Source organism: Zootoca vivipara, chromosome 15 (assembly GCF_965207765.1).
Source record: "Zootoca vivipara chromosome 15, rZooViv2.hap1.1, whole genome shotgun sequence".
Taxonomy (NCBI): Eukaryota; Metazoa; Chordata; class Lepidosauria; order Squamata; family Lacertidae; genus Zootoca; species Zootoca vivipara.
Window position 1 is genome coordinate 30,338,249 of NC_142598.1, and position 21,304 is coordinate 30,359,552.

A 21,304-nucleotide genomic window follows, 5' to 3' on the forward strand; every position below is an offset into this window, starting at 1 on the left:
AAATATGGATGGCAAAGTCAAGTAGCCACACATTATCACACCACTTTTGTTACTGATAAGGAATACATTGGAAAAGCAAAAGAAACACCTGCTAGCAGTGTTTGATTTTCCATATTCTGCAAATGAAACAAAAACATTTTGGTACTATACTACACTGAAAGGCTTAAATGTTTCTTTAATTGTCCTTGAATCTTCCCTCCACACCTGCCACCCTCTCCTGCCACACCAGTGTCAGCATGCCACACCCTTTGAGAACCACTGATCTATATTTTGCTGGTGAAGATCAGAGAAGGGAGCCAGTGCTTACATTTCTAACTCTTTTCCTTATATGGGATTTTTCTCAGTTAGCTCTTGTGTTGAGCTTCTCTTCCCCCTGGTGGTTTCATTAGTGCTTTGCTACTTCTGACTAGGTTGTTTTAGGTCCTTAATTGTTTTCATTGCCACTTCTCATGTTAATATTGCTAGTTTACTTTGCTGCCACATACACCCGGACAACACCATTACTGGCCCCAACAACATCCAACATACCATCTCAGGACTATTTAATTGCTCATCTTCTAACATTGTGTATGCCATCAAATACCAACGGTGCCCTTCAGCGCTCTATATTGGACAAACAGGCCAAACCCTCCGCCAAAGGATAAATGGACATAAATCTGACATCAGGAATCACAAGACAGAGAAACCAGTAGGAGAACACTTCAATCTCCCAGGACATTCTATACAACATCTCAAAGTAGCTGTTTTATTACAGAAAATTTTCAGAAACAGACTGGAAAGAGAAGTTGCTGAATTGCAACTCAATTCCAAGCTTAAAACCATGGAGAGACCTGGTCTGAATAAGGACACTGGATTCTTATCTCATTATACATGATAAAGCTTTCTTTAGCACCTCACCCCTTGCTTTTTCCTGCAAGACCAATTGCAGTCATTAACAGTCGTTAACAGTCATCAACAGGTTTACCACTCCTATCAGCCAATCACCCATTCCCACCACCCTTCTGAGTAATACCCCCACCCCCACCCTCCGACTATTCATAAGGGTCTGGTGACTTCTGTTTCAGTGTATCTGAAGAAGTGTGCATGCACACAAAAGCTCATACCAATGACAAAATGTTGGTTCGTCTCTAAGGTGCTACTGGAAGGATTTTTAAAAAACATTTTTACAAATCAGTTTCATTTGTTGAGACATTATTACCCAAGCACTCTGGTTTCAGGATGACTTTAAGCCGGAGAATTTTCAGTCACCAATAAAGAAATCTGAGGGCAAGGCGCTTGCATTTGAGTCACCGGAGAAAGGTAAGCATTCAAAAGTCTCTTGATTAGATGGCAAACTTTCACAGCTCCCAGCTACCACCCCTTGCGGAAAAGCTATTAGCACACAGTGCTGACTCCCAGCTATTAAAGAAACCTTAAATGATGGTGTCAGAATGATTTAATTCTAATAGTTTTCTGATGGTTTCCTCTCTGTTAAGGCTCCGCATTCACAAGAGAGCACGACAATCATTTTGGCATCCCCCTTACAATGGGCGTTATTAATAGAGCTTCGGTTTATTGATTTCTCTGGCTAGATAATCATTCTTGAACAGATGCATAATGTGGCCTGGGCTGAATAACTGATGGCACTGAGAATTACAGAGCAAGCTGGAAACAAGCCGGAGGATGTGGTGGTGAGGAGAGGCCCCACCACTTCAAAAATAAATGTAGGCAGAGGAAGCTGCTCCGATCAGACCAGGAATATTGCATGATGAATTACTCTATTACAATGGGATTGAAAAGAAGGGGGGAAAGAAGCAAATGTCAGAGGAAAAAGGGGAAGGAGAAAAGGATCTGATCTCATAATTCTGATAAAGACAGTGCCACTTCAGAATGTAGGTGGAAGGCAATCAAAAGTTTGAATTCAGCACTATGTCAAAAAAAAAAGCCATTGAGAAAGGTTGGCTGGATCCTTTCTCTCCAGTACATTGGCTAACTATCCATGGGAAGAACTCATTAATGCAAGCAAGCATACAATCAGTCAGTTTTCCACTTGCAAAACTGTGTGTGTGTGTGTGTGTGTGTGTGAGAGAGAGAGGGTGAGAGAGAGGGTGAGAGAGAGGGTGAGAGAGAGGGAGAGAGAGAGATTTAATGGGTCATAGCTCAGTGGTAGAGCCCATCTTTCACATGCTGAATGCCCTATGTTCAGCCTTGGAGTCTCTAGGAATGGCTGGGAAAACTCCTGTCTGAACTCCTAAGGTGAGGCTAAGAAACCCCCCATCCCAAACCTATAACCGGTGTTTGTTTTCAGCTAGAGTGCACTGGAGCACAGTTCCAGCACCTGTCAGGTGGCCGCCATTGTGGGCCAGCAACCCCTCCCCCTGTTTCTTGCATTTATGTACTTCTGATGAGCCCAGAACAAACATTTCAAGTTAATACGAAACCAGCCAGCATGTGCATGTCTACCCTTTTTTAGATCTAGCTCCTACTGGGTCTTAGCTGCAGTATTTGTTTCAATTGCAATCAAGGCACTGGGATGAGACACTTTCTGCAATCGCTATACTTCCACCTCTGCAATTAAACAATTTCAGAAGTGCAAGACAGGCAATGCACTGTGCCACAGTCACAGCACAGGACAAAGATGGCTGTTCCTTTATAAAGGAAATAAAGAAATCTATTCCACTCTCCAGAAATCAGATTAACAGAACTCGAGTGCTCCATACCTGGTATGAAAAGATCAATTCTCCTCTGTTGTTTACTTCTCTTCCCATAGAACATGATGGAATTCTGTGCACACATGCTGATTTGGCTCTCTGTAAAATCTAAAGCATTACTTAACCAAAGCAAGGCTACTCACTTTAGAGCTTTGCTCACCTGCCTATATGCCTACTGCCTCAGAGAGATTAGCTTCAGCCCCAGCAGTGGGCAGGTGGTGCAGCCAGGCCTCCATTTCTGAAGCCCTTAAAAATAAGAAATAAATAAAAGTTGAAACTCCGCTGACTGTGAAGTAGTTGAGGCTGCATTTGCAACACCATTTTCAAGAGCTACATTCTGGTAATCAGCTACATGGTGGGGAAGAACAAATGGGTGTTTGTGATTAATTCTTTCTTGCTTCCTTCAACATAGCTGATAAGTAGGATTTAAGATCTTTATTTAAATAAAGGCATTGGCACATACAGCTGTTCTTCTTCTTCTTCTTCTTCTTCTTCTTCTTCTTCTTCTTCTTCTTCTTCTTCTTCTTCTTCTTCTTCTTCTTCTTCTTCTTCTTCTTCTTCTTCTTCTTCCCCCTTCAGATGTCTTCTAAAATAGTCGTATAGTTGATCATTTCCTTGACATCTGAAGGGATGGTGTTCCACAGGGAGGGTGCCAAGAATGCCCTCTGCCTGGTTCCCTGTAACTTCACTTCTTTCTTTTTTTAAAAAAATAATTTTTATTGATTTTACAAAAAAAGAAACACAACACTTACAAACAAAAATAACAAGAAAATAACATTACAAAAATAACAATATAAAAAGAAACAAAAAACACAAAAATCAAAATACCATGATCCTTTCCTTTTAACATTGTAAAAGGGGACTTCCTCGAGTTCCCGCTACCTGCGGTTCATTACTCATTCATCTTTAGCAATTTCCAATTCATTATTTAGAAATCCATACAACTTCAAATCTCTCATACAACAATTTACTTAACATAATTCTCAAACCCGCAGTTTCTATAAACTTCTAAATCTAATCTTAATATACATTTTTACCTTTTTTTAAAAAAATAAACTTTAAAGTCTTTCCACTCTTCTTCTATCGCTTCTTCTCCCCGGTCGCGTATTCTCCCGGTCATCTCAGCCAGTTCCATGTACTCCATCATTTTCATTTGCCAATCGTCCACTGTTGGTAATTCTTGGGTCTTCCAGTTCTTAGCTAATAGTATTCTTGCCGCTGTTGTAGCATACACAAAAAAAAAATATTAGATTTTTCTTGGGAATCTCTTTTCCAACTATACCCAATAGAAAGGATTCTGGTTTCTTAATAAATGTGTTTTTCAACACTCTCTTTAGTTCATTATAAATCTTCTCCCAGAAATCCCTTACTAGTGGGCAAGTCCACCACATATGATAAAAAGAACCTTCCTCTTTCTTACATTTCCAACATTTATTATCCTGATTATGATAGATCTTGGCTAGTTTTATTGGTGTTAGGTACCATCTATACATCATTTTCATTATATTTTCTCTTAAAAGATTACACACAGTAAATTTCAAAGTCTGTTTCCATAATTTTTCCCAGTCTTCCATCAAAATATTATGTCCCACATCCTTTGCCCACAATATCATAACGTTCTTTGTTTGTTCATCTTTCGTATGCCACTCAAGCAAAAACTTATACATTCTGGAAAGTATTTTTGTTTTTGGTTCTAACAATTCTGTTTCCAACTTTGACTTCTCTGATTGAAAACCAAACCTGTAACCTCACTTCTCGCCATCAGGGAACCAGTGAAGGAACCGTCAGAAGACCCTCAGAGGAGGACCTCAGATTGAAATAAGTTTTTGTGTATTCATTACAGACCCTCCATCTCAGTTTCTGATTTGATCCCAGAATGTCCCACTTTTCCTTAGGACTGTCAGAACCGTGGGATGGAAAGCCAGCTGGCTTGGCCCCAGCCGGAGCGTCTCCCTTCTCAGCCTTGCCGCTGCGGAGATCCATCAGTCATCCTCCGACTCATGCTCATACCTGTCAAGTTCCTCTCTGAAAAATAAGGGACCGGACCAAAAGTAGCATACCGGAAGTAGCGCGGCGGCCATTTTGGAACTGGGCGGAGCATGCTCAGAAGTGACTTTTGATGCTGCTGTGCCCTGTTCCAAAATGGCCGCAGCACCAGAAGTCGTGTTGTAGCCATTTTGGAACAGGGCAGAGCAGCATCAAAACTCGCTTCTGAGCTTGCTCCGCCCAGTTCCAAAATGGCCACCGTGCCAGAATAAACCGGGGGGAAACAAAAAAAAAATCCGTTTTTTGGAAAAACGGGGGTTTCCCGGGGAAAACAGGAGACTTGGCAGCTATGCTCATGCTGCTGTTCATGCAAGACCACACATTACTCAGCAGAGTAAACACACAACAGATCTGGCTCCAGGCGTGGATACTAGGCTACATTTATTGAACATAAATCAGGAAAAATCAGAAGAAAGAAAACATGGCCTCTCTCCTTGTCGTTCTTCTCGGAGAGAGAAAAAACAAAAGCAATACAGAGCGGATGTTCCGCTCAAGAGACTCTAGCAATTTGTTGGAATGTAAACAGACATGTGACATGTAACCATCCCACATATCTGCAGCAAGGGTGGAATAGAATTTCCAACAAGGACTGGAGAAATGGAGCCCATAGGTTGGTGCCTACTCTGCCTATTTGGCAATCTGGCACTGACGATGTGGCTCCAATAAGTTCTGGTGCATGAAAATTGTTGTATAAAACTAAACACAAATAAAAGTACAGTGGAACCTCAGTTCCCGAATGCCTCCGTTGCTGGATGTTTTGGTTCTCGAATGCCAAAGATCCAGAAGTAAATTCTTCCATTTTTGAATGTTTTTCGGAACCCGAATGTGTGACGCGGCTTCTGCTGAGTGCAACCAATGGGGAACCGTGCCTTGGTTTCCGAACGTTTCTGAAGCCGAACGGGCTTCTGGAATGGATTTCGTTTGAGAACTGAGGTACCACTGTATGTATATTAATCATGTATATTAATTTCTGGTGTTTCAACATTATCTACATCAAAATTGGAAGCTTGCCCAATGCTATACAGTCGTACCTCGGGTTACGACCACCTCGGTTTGCGAACAGTTCGGGTTACGAACTGCGCAAACCGGAAGTGTTTTTGCCGCGTGTGCAGAAGCGGCGCGCGCAATCGCGCGATCTGCGCATGCGCAAAATGGCGGCGCCCATCGCGTTCGGGTTACGAACTACTGCGATCCGGAACGGATCGCGTTCGTAACCCGAGGTATTACTGTACTCTAATTCTTCCCCAAAGCAATGAGGCAGTTGTCACCTTGTGCTGGTACATGTAACAAACAGTGTGGCAAGTATTTGCTAGATATTTAGCACCAGGAGTTGATTCTTGCATTTGAAAAAGATCCGCATATTTGAGCCAAATCCTCAAAGTCCTTATTTGCCATAAAAGCCTATTATGCTGCTCTCACACAATTCTTTAAAAGTAAGATGACACATTATACATCATTATAGCACTTTCAAGCAGAGCACAGCACTGGGGGGAAACACCCTTTACTTCATCACATCTGAAGCCTGCATTTCTGCCCCTGGGTGCCTTTGCATATGCTCCCCTCAAATCAATGAGGCTTTTGCCTAACTGGGGGAAGGACTGAACTCAAACGGGAGGGAGTGGATTGGATAAATGAATTGAGAAAGGTCAATACTGTCCATTTGTGCGAATAATTCAAGGTTTGCCTGAGCTTTTCAGTGTATATCAGCATAGTTTTCTGGAAGATTCAGTCACTGGAGAGACACAGCTCTTCCACCTATGAAAGTGATGGATGTTCTCAGCATCTTGTAAAGAATTAAAGACTTGGCACTGCCAATATCTTATTGTTTGCCTCAAGGCCTGGTGTGCAGAGTGGGGGCGGGGAGCCTTGCTTACATACATGGGGCTCTTGAGAGCTGGTGCCTCTAGATGCAAGAGTAACATTTGAGAAAGCAGTTAAAGCCTTCAGGGAAACAGCAGCACTTGTATTGTACTACAGAGGCCTTTGCTGCAAAACTCAAGGGAAATAAGAGAAGGCAGCCTCCTAGCTTCTCTCAGATTAAAAGATTGCCAGAAAACAGCAGACAACAAGAGCTGGAACAGGCAGGCACAGAAGATTAAATAGTGCTAGAACATTTCTCAAGTGCCTACCTGCTAAACAAAACATGCAATAAATTAGAGGTCAGTGGAGAGTCCTTAGGTGCTACCCATGGACTGGGGTATGGGACCCAGGTGGCGCTGTGGTTAAACCACTGAGCCTAGGGCTTGCTGATCAGAAGGTCGGTGGTTCGAATCCCTGTGACGGGGTGAGCTCCTGTTGCTTGGTCCCAGCTCCTGCCAACCTAGCAGTTCGAAAGCACGTCAAAATGCAAGTAGATAAATAGGAACCGCTACAGCAGGAAGGTAAACGGCGTTTCCATGTGCTGTTCTGGTTTGCCAGAAGCGGCTTTGTCATGCTGGTCACATGACCTGGAAGCTATACGCCGGCTTCCTCGGCCAATAATGTGAGATGAGTGCGCAACCCCAGAGTCGGTCACGACTGGACCTAATGGTCAGGGGTCCCTTTACCTTTATGGACTGGGGTGGGGGGGAAAGGAAAGTGAAGTTCAGTTCCCATTTGCTCTCCAAGTTCTTAACTGCTACCTCTCAAGGTTTAGCTAAACGGCAATGATGCCAGATCCAAGGTTTGTGCACATGTTATACTGAACACAGGTCCAAGGTCTTTCTACACATGCACAAGTGTTTGTGTGAAGGTGTGTGCTTGTGTTTATTTGTATCATTCAACTATTGCTCATTCAGGTAGGTAAAAAAAGGTAAAGGTAAAGATCCCCTGGAAGGTTAAGTCCAGTCAAAGGAGACTATGGGGTTGTGGCGCTCATCTAGCTTTCAGGCCAAGGGAGCCGGCATTTGTCCACAGACAGTTTTCTGGGTCATGTGGCCAGCAGGACTAAACCGCTACTGGAGCATGGAGGACCGTGATGAATGCCAGAGCACATGGAAAAGCCGTTTACCTTCCCACCGCAGTGGTACCTATTCATCTACTTGCACTGGCATGCTTTCGAACTGCTAGGTTGGCAGGAGCTGGGACAAAGCAAACGGGAGCTCACCCCGTTGTGGGGATTCGAACCGCCGACCTTCTGATCAGCAAGCCCAAGAGGCTCAGTGGATTAGACCACAGCGCCACTCGTGTCCTATTTGCACACAGGTACATAGATTGTACACTCATTGAACTTTGCATGTGAACAAAGGTAAAGGTAAAGGGAACCCTGACCATTAGGTCCAGTCGTGACTGACTGGGGTTTCGCCACTCATCTCGCTTTATTGGCTGAGGGAGGCAGCGTACAGCTTCCAGGTCATGTGGCCAGCATGACTACGCCGCCTCTGGCGAACCAGAGCAGCACACTGAAATGCCGTTTACCTTCCCGCTGGAGCAGTACCTATTTATCTACTTGCACTTTGACATGCTTTCGAACTGCTAGGTTGGCAGGAGTGAACAAAGGTACGAGTGTACAATTAAACTATTTGCGTACATGAGCACACAGATTGTACACTCGTTAAATGTAACATCTGAACCCCCTTAAGTTCATAGTACATAAACCACAGGCAAGCTGAACAAACATTGCTGAAATGAAAGAGAAAAACGGAACAGCACTATCCTGGCCTTAATTCAAACGCAGTCCAATATGTTTTGCCAACTGAGGCAGAGGACAAAATGACAACCTTTCCCTACACAACTCTGTTCTCCAACATTTACTACTACTTCCTGCTTTCCCCCACTGCCCGGGCAGCTGCCTCATTTTAAAGTTGTACACACACTGGACATTCATACCACATGGCTGTGCATGTGTAAAAGTCTTTGTGTGAAAGAGTGTACATGTATTCACCTTCTAAATAACCACATAGTCTTGTAACTTTTTTTCAAAGTGCTGATTTCATCACACATGGTTCCATCTAACTATATTGAAGGATGTGAATATTTGACTGCAGATGTTACAGAGATGTGCGGATTCAGAAGTAGCAAGGCCATGGGTCCTGTATCTCTGAATAGTCAAAGCAAAGTGGCTATTTTGGAGCGGTTTTCCATGTGAAAATTCACTCACAGTCTCCGCCTAGATCAAACTCCCCAGCTAAGTTCAGAGGTGACAGCCGACTATACCGGTAGGCATTTATAGACAAACCTGCCTAATCTACAATTTCCAAGACAATATGAGGAGCAGAAACAGTCATCCTCTGAAATTCAAACTTGTTTTCACAGTGCATTTCCCCAATCAAGTAATGTGCAGAAACATGCATATACAATGGTAAAATGTATATATATTAGCAAAATAACATGCAAAATGTAAGTCCAATTCCTTTGCAAAAATGTGTAAATTAAGCAAAATTGCATGCAAGGTTTTGTATATTATGAGAAATTCACAATGAAATGCTGACAAATTTATATGAGGACTTTAAAAAGATAAACCTCAGTTGTGGAAATGTGGCACATCTAAGGTTGGAAAAATGAGAAAGCGAGAGAAACTGATTCACCCATCCTTATGTTTGACCTATGAAATTAAATGCCTGAGCATCTTATGTCCCCTGTCTACTCAAGAAAGCTGTTCTTATGAATATTCAGATCTCATTCAAAAACTAAAAACCTAATATAAAAACTCAACATTTTAGGGGAGCTATTTATTTTCATGCCTTTGAGTTTTACTCAATGGAAGATGTTAATCCCAAACTGCTGCCAAACCATTGTTTCTGACTGCCTCTCTCGTGCACAAATCATGCTCACCACCACCAAATCATCATAAAGCACTCTTCTTTATCTTCTTCATTTGAAAACTCCTAAAGACTTTTCAAGGATGAAATAAGAATTTTTCAGAGTTTTATTGCAGTTGTGTTATGCCACATATAATACAGATTACTAACTATAAAAATAGAGGATTTAGCAAAAGAAAGAAAGAAAGAAAGAAAGAAAGAAAGAAAGAAAGAAAGAGTTATCACTTTGACAATGAGCACAGCATGAATTGTGGACTTTCTGGCATCCATGCAAATCTGAAACTCCCTGGCCCAAACTAATCTAAACTACAGCCTTACATTGGTAATTGCATGAAGTGTGAACATGGCTCTCTCTAAAACCATAATCTCAGCTGTTCAATGTGTATTGAATAGGTGCAGCCTACACCACTTCTGAGTTTGCATGTCCTGCTTCTTCCATCATATCATCACCATCATTTTATTTGTATGCCGCCTTTCCATAGTTAAAACAGTGCTCAAGGTGGCTTACAACATGACAAGATTTACACAATTACCAACGTAACGAAAGTCATAAGCAATAAATAAGGTAAAGGTAAAGGGACCCCTGACCATTAGGTCCAGTCGTGACCGACTCTGGGGTTGCGCGCTCATCTCACATTATTGGCTGAGGGAGCCGGCATATAGCTTCCAGGTCATGTGGCCAGCATGACAAAGCCGCTTCTGGCAAACCAGAGCAGCACATGGAAACGCCGTTTACCTTCCCACTATAGTGGTTCCTATTTATCTACTTGCATTTTGACGTGTTTTCGAACTGCTAGGTTGGCAGGAGCTGGGACCAAGCAACAGGAGCTCACCCTGTCACAGGGATTCAAACCGCCGACCTTCTGATCAGCAAGCCCTAGGCTCTGTGGTTTAACCACAGCACCACCTGGGTCCCAAGCAATAAATAAAACACATCAAAAAGTACACACCCAAATTGAAAACAATTTCCACATGAATCATAAAATCTAAAACTAAGAATATAGCATTAATATCAATTACAATTTAAAATGACATAGATAAAAAATAAAAGCAATTAAAAACAAAACCGGTGCCCTCTCTGCCCAGATGGAAAGAGGCAGACAAGGCCCTTCAGGCCCTCAGCAGTGGTGAGACCCTCACTTCCAGGTTTGAGGACCTATTGGGGAAACTATGGCTGAGAGTACCAAGCCCTTGGAATATGCGGTCATGCTTTAGATGAGCTGCCCCCACTTGGACTGCTCTGTGTTTCTTTAAGGGGGCATAGCCAAATAGAAGAGGAGGTGGCATAAATGGGGTTAGTGGGGTACAGATAACATTGACAAATGAAAGAGATCCTCTGCATTTCTCTTTACACCAGATTACTTCCCTTCCTTGCATGAGGCAAAAGCTGTGTGCTTTCCAAGTTCTTTGTTTTATATCCCTCCCAGATCCATAATGCAGGTAGGAGTGCCTCTCCCTCTCGCTGCCCATTGAGCCAGGAATCAATAGTGCATTAAACCCCAGAGTTTGTTTCCTGCAGGAAGTGAGATATCGTTCTCTGTGTAATATGGTGAATTTGTGTTTAAAGGAAGCTGTTCTATAGATTTGGGGGAGCGGGGCAGGGGGTGGCTATCCCCAGGGAGATAGTTTTCATTTGCCGATACTTTCTAACTCAGCCAGGGTAAATTCATAAGTATCAGTTCACATTGACTGGAGAAAAAAAGGATTAGTCAGGGGTTAGTCACAAAGTTTGAGTAAGTATTATTTTGGACTGAGCAATAACATCTCTCCATCATCTAACATGAGAACTCCATTGAATCCCCAAACAACTGAAGCGCAATCAATGAAATAAAAAAATAACCACATTTCCATCTGGGGAACAGGATTCCTGTTTCCAGTTACCATCTTCAGAGGAGGGACAATGTGACAGATGCCATGATGTGCTGAAATGGGGTGACAGAGGCATGAAGATTATCTACAGGAAAGTCACTGAGGTGGAAGAAATCAATTAAGAGAAATATGAACACCCATTCTGCACTGTGAGATCTACCATCGAGACTGATTGACATTTTACTGTTTTTAATTGTTTCCCCACTTGTTTTATGGTTGTAATTGTATAATTTGTTTTATAACTGCCTGTTTTATGGTTGCAAATCTGTTATATCTGAAAGCATTTATTTCAAAAAATAAAACATGTAAAGGTGTGCTTGCACAGCTAAACCTGTGCCCACAGTGAACCTGAGGTTTCCAGAACTTATGGTGGGTGGAGAAGGAGTAATTGAATTGCGGGGTTGCATGTCATTGGGGGGGGGGGGCTAGAGGCAACAAAACACAGTGTGAATATTTACCACTAACGTGGATGGGAAACATCAAGCTAGGTTTAAAAGGAATAAAATTGAAAGCACTCAGTTGTGAATTCAAAGGTGCATATTGCAAACATGGAAACAGCGACCCCATTAGCATGGAAATCCTAGTGTGGATGTAGCCTAGGATTGGAATTCCTAGTGTGGATGTAGTGTGGAATTCCAGTTCAGCCCAACAGCAGCTATAATTCCAGATCTTAAAGCCAACCAGGAGAACAGGCCATTCGTAGACCAGAAAGACATGAATAGAATAGAATAGAATAGAATAGAATAGAATAGAATAGAATAGAATAGAATAATTTATCGGCCAAGTATCAACCATACTTGGAATTTTGCCTCGACTACATTGCAATGTAAAGAAAAAACATACCTCAAACAAACACTATTCCCCTCACAATACAACAGCACAGCGAAAAGACCCCATACCACCAACTGGCCTCCCTTCCGCTCACAACTACAGTTTCAACAATTTGATCACAAGGAAAAAGGCGATTCCTGTGCCTAGACTTTTTTGTATATAGAGTCCTGTACCGACGTCTGGATGGGAGTAAATCAAACAGGTGATGACCAGGATGCAAAGGGTCTACAGTGACACACAGGCTAATTTACAGTTAGTTTCTTTATTAAGGAAACAGAGAACACACAGAGATTTCTAAGGGTTGCTGCTGTCTAGATGAAGCAGTTGCCTGGACTGGCTTTTTAACTCCCCCTTCTTTCCCTACCCCTCTGTGCCAGGCCCCTTCCTCTGTCTACGGTGAGCACCAAGGGACCCTCTCTGTGTCTGCCTGGCTCTCTGCTCCGCAACACACAACAGACTCCTTGTTCTGGGGAGTTGGGGGGGTGGACCTTGCAGGTTGTCAGCAGAGAAGCTGCCAGGGTGGTTCTATGGTGGAGCTGCTAAGTTTGATTCCTGTCTTCGCTCTGCTGGAACACTTGACTATTTCCTCCTCTTCTTCATCCTCCAAGCTCCCAGCCTCCAGTACTTCCCAGCTCTTCCCCTCCTCTGGCGTGTGGCCAGTTTCCCACCACCAGGAGCCAGAATCCCAGTCCTCTCCCTCTGTGCTTTTTGGTGTGTGTATGTCATGGTCAGGCAGCTTCCACCACTCCTCGTCATTCTACCAATCCCTGACATGGAGACTGTGAAAAGAGGAGTCCATTGCCAGAGCCAGGAGCCAGGTTCCAGGGCCCTAAACACAGTGCTCTTTCTGGTCCCACTAGTGAGCTCTTACAGCAGTTTCCTTCCGTACCTCAGAACCTGCTTTTTCCTTCTTCCAGAGCTTCCTGTATAACCACAAGCAGTGGCCACATCTTCTCTGAGGGCCATCTCTGCATCAGGGTGGGGGGTGGGTGGGAAGCAAGACCAAATTAGAGCTCCTTCTTCCCAGGGCTGTCTCAAGCATGCCCCACGCCCCCCAGCCTACCCCTAGAGCCGGCCTTGCTTCTTCCTGTATTTAACCCGCTAAACAGGAAGAAAAAGTTAACCTGCAAACAAGAAAACATTAAACAAAGCGACTGTCTGGCTATTGTCGGCTCCACCTCCTATTTATAAATGGGGCTGGCCCCACCTCCCAGCAAGAAACTTGATTACTGAGGCTGGGTGTGAACCTCCAAAACTTAACACGGAGAGGTAAGCCAGCCCCTGTTTGCCAGTAAGCTCCATGGGAACTGTAGCACCACAAGCGATCCCCGCAAAGGTACCCACAATGTAAAGTGTGAGTGCTCATTGTACTTCACCAGATCTTAACCAATACAGTATTTGTAAGAATGGATTCCAAATATAATTGAATTTGTCCATTGCAAGCCTGCGTTTCTATGCAAGTTGTTCATATGTTACGAATTTATATATAACTCTATAAGTCTTCCATGGAGTTTTCTTGGCAGGGATACTGGAGTGGCTTGCCAGTTCCTGCTCCAGGTGGATCACATCTAGTCAAAACTCTCCACTATGACCTGTCCATCTTGGGTGGCCCTGCATGGCATAGCTCATAGCTTCTCTGAGTTATTCAAGCCCCTTCGCCACGACAAGGCAAACCTATCCATTTTTGAAGAAAATCAGCCCTGAGTGCTCACTGGAAGGATAGATCCTGAAGCTGAGGCTCCAATACTTTGGCCACCTCATGAGAAGAGAAGACTCCCTGGAAAAGACCCTGATGTTGGGAAAGATGGAGGGCACTAGGAGAAGCGGACGACAGAGGATGAGATGGTTGGACAGTGTTCTCGAAGCTACGAACATGAGTTTGACCAAACTGCGGGAGGCAGTGGAAGACAGGAGTGCCTGGCATGCTCTGGTCCATGGGGTCACGAAGAGTCGGACACGACTAAACAACTAAACAACAACAACTATAAGTCTTCAATCCAATTGTAGGAGGGACCTGCATTTTATTTTTCCAAGACATCAGACGTTTTTTGCTGTGCTTTGTATGTCTTTTTTTATTTTAAGACATAATGGGCCTCCAGGTGGCCAACCAGATTATGTTGGCCTCAGTCTAGTTCCTGTGAGCCCCTGCCAGCATGGCCAATGATCAGGGATGATGGCAAATGTGGTTCAGCAACATCTAGAAGTCAACAGTTTTCTCATGTTGCTTTGAAGCAAAATCTCTTTATTTCATACACTCACAGTTCTGTAACTAAAAAACACATTTCCCTCAATTTAAGCACTTTACACTCTGCAGAACAATACTTCCATTCAATGACAGTTGGAGCCTTTTTATTTATTTCATTTTCATTTTGGCAGTCCCATTTGTGTGACAGTCTCTGACTTCACTCCATCCTCTAGATCGTGCTTTAGCTGGACTGCCAATAGCCTGAGCAGTTGTCAAAATACGAGTCTCTAATAGACAAAATCAGTCCCAAGCATCTCAAGCTGTGTTTTAGTGGCTCTGAATTTATGCCGGCTGCAATTATAACCAAGAAACCAATTCGCAAGCGGCAGAGCCCAGTCAGGATGAAAAAGTGAAGTGCAAAGAATATTGATGAGGAAAATGAATTGTTAAGGCGGACAAAGCATTCATTAGCCAGAGGTGGTGAGTGGCCCCCTGTTGATCTAAAAATCATCTGATCTTGTCTTTGCTAGGGGGAAGGCAGACTTCACTGACATGCCTGTCTGGCATCGACAGCAAAAGGCTAGAAACAACTTATTTAGAAGAAAGACTTGCTGTGAAAGGTGCAGGCAAGACCACTATTGTCCACTCTGTTCTCTACCCACACCTCTAAAGTTTCTTGGAATGGTTGTTGATACTTAGAGGTTCATAGAACAATGTGACTTAAAAATAAAAACAAAAACACTGACAGCCACTTGGTGACCAGAAGGAAATGTGACCCTCAGGTCGAAAAAGGTCTCTGGCACCCACCCACCCCACGTTAGATTGTGCGTGGTGTGAAAGGACCTTAAGTTTAAGGCAGGCACCCCCAAACTTTGGCCCTCCAGATGTTTTGGACTACAATTCCCATCTTCCCCGACCACTGGTCCTGTTAGCTTGGGATCATGGGAGTTGTAGGCCAAAACATATGGAGGGCCGCAGTTTGGGGATGCCTGGTTTAAGGCATGTGAAGGCAAGGGAGAAATAGCTACTCTTCCCTTTGAAAGTGTGAAACATCAGAGTTTATTTTGATTTATTTTGAATATCATTTTGAGATGGTGTGCTTGGCCTAGGAGCAGCTGGAATAATCTCTCTTCAGCAAATAGTGCCCTGCTGAATAAAAATTTTGATCATACATACAATTGGATCTTGTATGCTTGCCAAAATTACTAGCTACCGGCATTCTACAAGCCTCTTCCGATAGGCTTGTACTAGTCTTTGAGTCACACTGTTGCCCTCCATGTTAGGAAGTCAATCAGCCTTTAATATTAAATATACTATTACATAGGCACCAACTCCAAGGGGCTGTGGGGGTTTCAGCCTCCAAAATAAAATATTTGAGGGGGCTGGGCACCCACAAAGTTGATGGACATTCCCATTCAAATGGTGTGTGTGCACTGCATCATGTGATCGATTATGTAGGGCGGGGCTTTCCTGGGCTCCCACAATATTTCATTTAAGTTGGCACCCCTGTACTATTATATAGGGTGAAGGGATAAATCCCAATCCACACTATGTAGCAGTGCAAATAGAACCAACAAGCAACGCAGGAAATGGATGTACAAGTCTAAGGCAAGAGAAAGGCCCAACCTTGCAGCTGCTGCTGGAAATATGTGACATGGCCTGTAAATAACATAGAATCAATTTTCTCAAAGTGTTTCAGAAGCCCCCCCCCCACCCTGAAGCTGTGGAAACAAGGCTGCCCTCAGCTGTCTTCTAAAAGTCAGATGGTTGTTTATTTCCTTGACATCTGATGGGAGGGCGTTCCACATGGCGGGGACCACTACCGAGAAGGCCCTCTGCCTGAGAGCCTCTTCGCAATGAGCTTTAGGTAACCATTATTGTCTTCTTCAATGGGGTTGCTCTCTGACGGATTACCAAACCTTTACAACACCTGTTGAAATATATACACCAACAAAATAATCAATTTGTGTCATGCTACTCAAACTGGGTCTACTAGACCCAAAAAGTTTAAGCAGCGTGGCCAAAAGAATTATGTTCCCTGTAGTGTAAGCTTCATTAGTTTCATAGTAGATCCACTCCTGGTTGAGGGCCACAGGACAAACATCTGGGGGGGGGGGCATATACCAGTAGTGGGTGGGGCCAAAGTGAAAAATGGATGGTACAATGGATGGAACACTTGCCATTGTAAAGTAGGCTACACACCAGTCAGATAAAAGTCAGAGATTTCTTTCCATCCTTCACCAACTTCTTTCCACCATCCTTCAAGGTAAGCATGATCATACTTCAAAGTACAGTTCCAGTCAGGCGAATGCATGGCATGGAGAGATTTCTGAGGATCATTCCCTGGTTCCACCCCTGGCTTAGGGGAATGAGCCTCTGCTTCAGAGCAGAACATTCCCACCAAGTAATGGCTGCTTACCCCTTCCCTGGTTGGGCGGCAGTGCTGGATTTACGTATAAGCTAAACAAGCTATAGCTAAGGGCCCCACTCTCTTGGCAGTCCCCCAAAAAATTAAAGGAAAAAACACTGGATGTACATTTCCAAAATATAAGATAAAAATCATATAAAATAAAACCTACATACAGCAACAGTGTTTTGTGTTGTGTAGGCTCCTATGATGTAAGTAACCCCCCCCCCCATCATTTTAAGTTAGAGCTTAATAATTATTTCACTATTAATATACTTCTTATTAATTGTATTTCAGTTCAACAATTACTTTGATAAAATACATATTTTTTATGTGCAAATGGCTTTAGATACCTATTAGGTCCATAAATTACCATATAGCATATATTCAACACACACACACACACACACACACACACACACACACACACACACAAAAACAACCAGCGACAATTTGTTGTTGACAAAGGACAGCTGGACATATAAAGGGCCCCATTACCTTCAGTAGCTTAGGGCCTCGTCAAACCTAAATCTGGCCCTGGAGGCAGTTGCGGCCCCTCACATCCGGCCGCCATCCCTGGAAGCCAGAGCACACATAGTCAACCAGCCATTGGGAATTTCCCTGGATGCCGAACTGCAGGGTGGGGCTACCTGCCAAAAGCTGGAAATGAATTGGCCTTTCAGAGGCCCTTAATGGGCAGTGCTCCCATGCCCGGTCAAGCAGCAAGGCATGAAAGCTTGTGTTAGAGTCCCTACCAGCTGAGTAACTACAGTCACTTAAGCAGCAATTAAATGCATAGCTTCCTGGAAATCAGCCCCAATGAACACAGAGGAAATTTATTTCCAAGTAAATGTGCATAGGATTGCACAATTAAAGAAGTGGTTGCTGCACAATTCCAATTTGACAAGAAAGGAAGGACATATGTAATGATCAAAAGGTGGGAAAAGCAATAAACCTAACAACTTGCTTTGCAAAAAATAAATAAATGATTTATGTTAATAAAGCACAAGGGAATGGCCCAAGCATTTGCCACAAACCCTGGATGGAAACAGGTGATAGAAGGATGTGACTTGTATATTAAACAAGATGTATACTCAATCTGTATATTTACGTAGAAAGTTTGCACATTTACCATAATAGCAAGGAATGTATTAATGGAGACATGTTCACTTCTCTTCATAGCTGCCAAGTCTCCCGTTTTTCGCGGGAAACCTCTGTTTTTAAAGCCGTTTCCCACTGTTATCCCGAATGGCGAAATATCCCATAATTCCCCCAGATTTTCAAAGCAGCTCCTGCCGGCCAGGGAGGCTCCTTCTGCGCAGAACCGATTTCGGGTGCCACTCTGTCCATGTCTGGGCACCAGAAATCGGGCAGTGTCCCATACCAGAAGTCGCTTCTACGCATGTCCGGACATGCATAGAAGCGACTTCCGCTGCTGCGCCGCTGCTGATAGTTGGCAGGTATACTTCTGAGGTTACAAGGTGCAATTTTGAACATAAATGTAATAAAAGCCTTGGAATAGTCAAAACACAATTTTAGTTGTTGATAATTTGGACCACCCACAGTAGAACATGTTTTGACTGCCCTTGACCAATCAAGAAACAGAGCATGGCTTGAGCTGCCCTATCTGCCTTTGAAGAAGTCAGTGTCTAATACCAATTAGCCCAGATGTTTTGTACTAGTATTCTCATTTACAAGTAGCATTTGGACTTCTTGAAGTGATCTGACATTTTTCACTGGGATTTTACCTTACCATTCTACAGCTTGATACTGCGAAATTAGGTATTCCACCATACTGGTACCAATATCGAGGCTTTCAACTAATCAGTGATTTTGAATGAAATTTATCCTTTCAGAAAATTAAGTAGAAAACTTGGTACCCGACTGAGCAGGCACCTGTGAAGTGAAAAGCCGTTCCTCGTTGTAATGAAAAGGCATTTCTGGTTTTTGATGGACTGGGCAGGCTAGGGAGACAGCTCTAAATCACTGGGCACCAAATGTATGAAAAAGTCCCAGTAATATATTAGCTGTGTGTGCCAACTCTGTTACCACAATTCAAATAAAATGATGTAAAAAACACTGCAGAGCTGAACGTTACCTTCTAAATTGGCTGACAAATAATTTCTATTAAATGCTTAACTGTTATAAAATAGGTTTTTAATGGAAAAAGGAAGGACTAATGCTTTAGAATGACCATGAATATTCAGAGATCACAGCTAGCCTTGATGATTATATTTCCATTAATAATAGAGCAAAGGCATGACGCAGTGTGCTACAGTGATTCAGGTCCCCCCCCCCCATCTTAACTGTTACATATTTAAAACCCTTTCTTTATCTGTAGTTGGAGAAGATGTGGAAATGAATTTCACCTGCATCAACATCCCAATGTTGAGGTTCCCACCCAGGCAGAACAACAACAAAATTTTCCGGGGCAGGAAAACAAAGAGATTTGGTGCTTGGGGAGGTTCTTGCATTCTTCTAATGAGACTCCACCTTGATAGGTTCTTAGTCAAGCTCTGCAGTGAGATTCCTCAGACTGGGCCAAGCTCTCTCTAAAACGATAAAATTATATTTTGGTTCTACTACTTGTAATTTTGGTGTATCTGACGAAGTGTGCATGCACACGAAAGCTCATACCAAAATAAAAACTTAGTTGGTCTTTAAGGTGCTACTGAAGGAATTTTTTTTATTTTGCTTCAACTCAGAGCAACACGGCTACCTACCTGTAACTGTAATTTTGGGGTTAGGGTTATGATGGCATACAGGATTTCAGTTGAGGCAGGATTTTGCAGGGAACCAACCCCCTCCCCCAAATACAAGCGTGCAGCACATTTCCCCCCAAGGTAAGAGAAGTGAATATAGCTAAGCCTGGTGGGCCAGCTTCCTTTATATGGAAACGCTGTTTACCTTCCCGCCAGAGCGGTACCTATTTATATTTTATAACATTAGCCTGCTGTTTAGTCATAGTCTGTACATTTGCTCTCAGTGACACAACCTATCTTTGTATGTGTATGCTTCCAGTGACACAACCTACTATTGCTTTTATATAAATTTGCTTTCCATCATTTTTGCTTTCATTGATTAGAGATCTGTATTGATAAGCTGCTGTTATACGTTCTGGTTGGATGATTGCTGATGCAGTATGTGTGATGAGATGCTTGGAGGGCAATTGTTTGTGTAAAAGCCACGCAAAAAGCATTTTAAACTAATCAGCAGTACCCACTCACCTCTAAAGGTGATTCCATTTTTTTTTGGGGGGGGGGTCTGCATTCAAGATCTACAAGACATGCCAACCACCCTGATTCCTCACCAATTCACGTAACACTCGATGTTACTTGCCTTATCTTCAGCCAGAAATGTTCTACATTTATGTAACAGATGTAGACACTTTCTGCTGAAGATGAGGCAAGTAGCAAAGTGGTTGCACCTTACATTTTGTTTCTGAAATAGTGCTTCATTATCTTGTTTATGAAATACACTTTCATTCTAGGGGTGGAAAGACCCGTTAAAGTCTAGTCCAACAGAGTTCTGCATGGGGATCCAATTTCTGTGTGGATATAATGAATTTTTATTTTATTTTTATGAATACTGAAAGTGATAGTACTTACCACAAATTTGTCTCAGGCTGGGTTGCCTCTGAGCAGTGGTAAGAGTGTTTCCCACCCCACCCCACCCCATTTTCCTTTGAAAAAGCTCCAAAGCAGTTTAAGTACTTGGACATTTGTTGCGTTTGATAAAGGGTTGAGCACAACATAAAGGAGGTGAGTGGGGGAATCTTTACAAGTTCATTTCCATTATTTGCTATCTTGTCACTCTGAACCTGGCAAAGTGAGGAAACAGCTCTTTACAGACGCTCCAAAATGTCAAATTGCAATTTGCCTTGGCGTAATCCTCACCAGCAACCCCCAACCTCCTGAATACTACAGATGGAGGTCTCACATCTACTCCCTTAAACAGAAGGGCCTCTGCTTCCCCCAAACGCCGAAAGCAATAAATGTAATCAATACTTTTAAATTAGACGATCTTGCTCTGACAGAGACTTACCTTTTACCGCCTGACAAACCATTTAACCATTTCCAAAAGAAACCTCAGAAGGAATAAGGTGTGACACACAGGGCCCTTTCTTGTCACATTGTGTTCACTCGCTTTAATTTTGCTGCAGCTCAAAATCAATATTTTGTCACATCATTCCCTCCACTCCAGAAAACAACAAATGAAATCTCCTGTCTTCCACCCCTTCTGTCAAGTTCTCTTTCATCTTGTTTTTGAGCGGCCCTCGTTGCTAAAAGGAAAATAGTTCATTCTTTATAGGGGGATTTAGTTTCCATGGAAGGTGGTTACTGGGATGCATTTGATTAAGTACAGAAACACAAGTACAAGTTGATAGAACATTCTTACTTTAAGATGCCTATAGCCTAATATTACCAGCTATGACAGTAGCTTTGGGGTCTAACCTACCGTAGTAGCAGTCAGTGTGGTGGGAGAGAACCACAGAATCCTATTGCCACCATTGCTACAGGTTACCTGGACAAGAATG